Source organism: Gymnodraco acuticeps, unplaced genomic scaffold (genome assembly GCF_902827175.1).
Source record: "Gymnodraco acuticeps unplaced genomic scaffold, fGymAcu1.1, whole genome shotgun sequence".
NCBI lineage: Eukaryota > Metazoa > Chordata > Actinopteri > Perciformes > Bathydraconidae > Gymnodraco > Gymnodraco acuticeps.
Window position 1 is genome coordinate 22501 of NW_022990698.1, and position 5451 is coordinate 27951.

Below are 5451 nucleotides of genomic sequence, written 5' to 3' on the forward strand. Positions count from 1 at the left end.
ACCCCCACACTCTGAGGGGCTTTAGAGGGAGGCAGGTGGACCAGCCAGTCCACGGGGAGGCCTGGGGAGGGGGGGAGCGAGAGCGGGTGCAGGTGGGACGGTCTGTTGGGAGGCCGGAGGGGGGGAGGGGGATCACAGAGTTAAAGGAGGGGGGGGGGGGGGGGGCAGGTGGACGGATAGTGCGCGACAGAGCGAGAAATTAATTCATTGATAGATTCCGATCTGCAGGAAAGAATTGGGAAGTGTGGATGTTGAGATTAAGGAAACTCAAAGGAGGATGGAGGGGATACTTCCCCCTCAGTGCACGCACACACACACACACACACACACACACACACACACACACACACACACACACACACACACACACACACACACACACACACACACACACACACACACACACACACACACACACACACCACACACACACACGCGCACACACACACACAGGAAGGAAAGTAAGAGCTATTCCCAGTTCATCCCTCTAGTTGGCTGCATGACCCACATTCACCTAAATTCATTATTCATTGCACACCTCACATTTACTACCCCCCCCCCCCCAACACACCCGCACACACACACACACACACACACCACACACACACACACACACACACACACACCATGGAATCATCTATAGGTTGGTCACCCTGCCTATTTGCTCCAGGCTGTAACTGTGTGTGTGTGTGTGTGTGTGTGTGTGTGTGTGTGTGTGTGTGTGTGTGTGTGTGTGTGTGTGTGTGTCAGTCGTTAGATCACAATGCTGATGTCCTTCACATCAGGCCTCATGAATATGTAATACAAATGACATTTTAATAAAGCACCACTGAGTTAAACATGTGTGTGCGCTCCCCATCATATGTTCTATATTAATATATAAGGGACTAACCTTCTGAGTTAATGTTAATGTCAATTTAATGAGAACGTGGAAACTGTTTACTAATGATATATTCCATTTATTTTGCTGCTTGCAGAAATGTAATCACACTTTTAATAGTTGTTGGTTATGTTAAGGCACATTCATAATGGTTGAAGGAAGATGCTGCTTTTACTGTGTTTCCTGAAGTGAAATAACAAAAACAAGATCTTGACTTTCAAAGCCGTTCAACGTCCTCTAAGGTTGATTTCTTAGACTTTAAAAAGCCTCTTTAAATTTCCCATAAAACATCTTGGCATCAGAAATCTTGCACTTGAAAGCCGATTTATGGCCTCCGGGAAATGACTCTTTTTATAACAGTAACAAAGAACTTTTTGTGAGGGCAAACAATAATCTGTCTTTTTCCACCTCTGCAGTTCATTTGCTCACTGCAGCTGAATGTATCATCAGCCAAGTACGAGATTTCATAATATTTATTTCCCAGCATTTGGTCTTGGACAGCGTCAAGCATTTCTCTGGTAACTGAGACTTTCCCGGCTTTATGACACTGGGACATAGTCATACCTCGGATCTCATCATCATGACACACACACACACACACACACACACACACACACACACACACACACACACACACACACACACACACACACACACACACACACACACACACACACACGTATACATCACTTCAGGGGACATTACATTGACTTACATGCATTTCCTGGAGACTTATCCTAACCTTAATCATAACCAACACATGCCTAACCCTAACCCTTACCCTTACCCTTAACCTTACCCTTACCCTTACCCTTATCCTTACCCTTACCCTAACCCTAATCCTAAACCTAACCAAGTCTTCACCCTAAAATTAATGATTCCCCTTATGGGGACCTCCAATTTGTCCCCATAAGGGTGGCGAGTCCCCACACGTGACTGTGTAAACAGATGTAGGTCCCCACAAGTATAGTAATGCTAGACCACACACACACACACACACACACACACACACACACACACACAACACACACACACACACACACACACACACACACACACACACACACACACACACACACTGAGACAGCCACGTGTGTGTGTTGAGCTGCCTTTGTGTGCGAGGATAACTAGACTGGAGGTCCCAGTGGAAGACGGGAGGGGAATAACTCAATAAATAGAGGAGGTTTCTGACCCTGAACAAAGCACATCCACTGACAGACTTCCAAACACCCGCTGTCGTCTTCTTCTGTTTTTCTGCGTCTATTCCTTCATCATTATTTACTTTTCTATCATTTTGTTTGTAGAGCAGTTTCTCTTTTTGGCTCAGACACACCAGCGTCTGTTAAACTGCTCGAGGCGAGGCTTAAAAATCCTCTCTTATCGGCTTCAACCCTTAAAGAAATACGGAGACGAGCATCCAACCCCAATTAATTGAGACACTGTTGATTTGCCCATAAAATGTCCTGGCAACGGTTTTAATCACTGGCAGAGATTTTTACCAGGCTAGTGGCGTTGCTCTAGGGATGGATATCTTAATTGGTCAATTACTTTGGTCCAGAATGAAATATCCCAACAACTACTGGATAGATTGCTGTGAAATGTCCTAGAAATATTCGCGATCCCCAGAGGAGGAATACGTCTTTAGCACCATCGAGAGGATAACATTTGTTGTTTTCAGTGAAATGTCTCCGCAACTAATTGATAGGTTGCGACAAAATAGGTTTGTCATATTTGGTTTAAAATGCTGCTATCTCCATATTGAAACAAGTATCGTGATTCCCCTGTCCCTGTGTTTCCCAGCTTTTAACACTGCCTCGAGAAACCACAAATATGGTTTAAAACTTTTTTTGTACACGTTGTATAAACCATTTCCGATCGAGCACTACAGGAAACAACAAAATACAATTCTTCAATCTCAAACACTTAAGATTAAGTTGATCTCAACAACAATATGCTTTGAATGATCAGGTAAAGGAGATGATGGAGAAATGGACGGCAGGAATTTAAAAGACAAAAGCACACAATTATCTATTTCATTACATAAAACAACCACATGTCAACATGTGTCTATTTTAGGGCTGCAAATATCGATTATTCCCACCATCGGTTAAGCTGCTGATTAGTGTCTTCAATAATCAATCGCAATTTTCCTCAAGCAAACTGGGACGTCTTACAGAGTCCTAAACCCAACAAATATTCACTTAACAATCACACAAGACAAGAGAAAGATCATAATCCAAATAAACGAGAAGCTGGAAGTGGGCAATTTGCGCCTCAAAAATGACACCTAAAATATATCAAATGTTGCTTGGATATTTTCTATCAGTAAAATAAATGGAGGAGTCTACTCTGCAGTGTACAGATATGCTCTGTGTACCTACCTGTCACCGTGTTGAGTTCAATCATGTTGTCATTTTCTGTCTATTTGCCTTTCAGACGGGATGCGGGGGTCTTTTTACCCGTTGGTCCCCCAGCACATCCTGACGCCTTTCACATTCAAATCAGCTCTTATTGGCGTGACAATGTTTAGCCACCTCTGGATTACCCCCTCCTCCAACCAACCACACACACACTCACACACACACACACTCACACACACACCTCTTCAGACACAAAGCCAGTAGCATGTGTTTGTTTCTGATTTGCCTCTCTCAACACGACATACGAAGCGGCTATGAGGAGGGCATAAATCAGTCATTAGTGACGGTATGTTGCTGGATAAACAGCGGCTCCGCTCTGGGTGGCTTCCTGTCTCGGGTTGGGGTCTATTAGATTTAGCTGAGGGGCGAGTGGCACCAGCTGTGAAAGGCCACAGTGTAACAGAGCGCTGAGGGCGGTATATACAAGACCCCTGGGCTTACATCTATCACCGCCTTCACACAGAATAAACACAGAGGGCGGAGAGAGGAGGAAGCAAAACAATTTGAAGTGAAATGAATGTAAGTGACAATACAGAAGTGCAGGAATGAGTCCTAAAATACAGAAATAAGTTAGCATTTAAGAACTTTTGGGAGTCCTCGTCTCAAACTCTGAACGTGTTTTTGTTTAGAGGCCTGAAATAAGTGTGGGTAATCCAAGTCTACGAGATATTCAAAAACATTTATAGGGAATAAAATATGTCCGTTGATACACCACTGGTGAATGTCCGCAGCTTCTATGTGTCATAAGAACGGCGGTGGCTATCAAGTGGCTATGGAGGATACTAGCTGCCCTTAAGCTGAACATTAGCAGCCTTTATTTGAGCGGCGGTGAAATGAAGTCATGTGACCGTGCTGTTGTTTCTTTATAGCCTTTTAGTTTATTATTATGCAAAACCTTGTCTGCAATATTTACAAATCCAATGGAAAACTTGCGTTGTTTTCGTGGATGGAGCCCTTGCAATGCTAACAAAAAAACGTCATCACTGGATGAAACTGGTCATATTAGACAAGGATTTTGGTTTGAAATGATGTAATCCTCTTACATAATAGTAATTGATTAATCTGATGTAATGATATTAGCACAGATTGGATTAAAATCATCAACAATATTAGAGTTGAACTGAGAATGATGCTGTGCAGCCTCGGCACTGCTAACAGAGCAAAGTGTCTCAGATCGTGGCTTTGCTCTTCCCTGCCAATCAATACAGGACATGATCATATATCATGTGTGTGTGTGTGTGTGTGTGTGTGTGTGTGTGTGTGTGTGTGTGTGTGTGACGCTCAGTTAACCAACGCCATTAACTCACTGCTGACCAGCAGGATCAGTAAGCGAGACTGACTCTGTTTCTTCTCTCCTCTTGAGTGAGATAATCAGTGTTACATGTTTGTGCAATATTCCCTTTTCAAAAGAAATGTAATGGTGTGCCTGGCTATCACTTAACTACTTTTATATGTTCCCTTTCTTTTCATAACTATCGATGAGTCCTCTTTTGATTAGATTTTCTTAATGCGTGCTTGTTATTCATTCATTGTGTTTTGCTTTATAACTGTGCTGTCGCTTTGCTTTAACAATGCACATTTCCTCATTTTGGGAATTATAATTGGTTGTGTTTTAAGTTTTCTTAAAATAACAGCCAACAAATCTAAAACATCTGTGTTTTCTGATCTTACAGCAGAATGTTTTACGATGCGATAACTATCACTTTTAGGCAAAACACGACTTAGGTTTGAGGAACATTTTGGTTTTTGGTCATTCTGTGTTGCTTAATTTGCGAGCACTGGAGATGGCCGCTTTGGAAAAATCCCAATCATTAAATATTCAGTCTCTTTTAGCTTCATTTTAAGAGTCCGCCAGCTCCTGAGGGAAATATGGGTTTCTTTAGCTGCTAAATGCTCCACCAGCAAGTCTCTAACTGAGTCTGTCTGATGTTTAGTGCTGAGCAGGTAGGGCTAGGGGACACTGGGATGTTTACTGGAAACATCAGAGATGAGTGTGAACAGCGGCTGGGCGATATCATGAAGAGATCATAAACTTCAATGTTACAATGGCTACAGTATTGAAAGGTTGACAATTGACGCAAACACATTTACACCGTGAGATCTTCGATAAATAATCACCAGTTATGTGGATATAATAACTTTGAGGGGAAA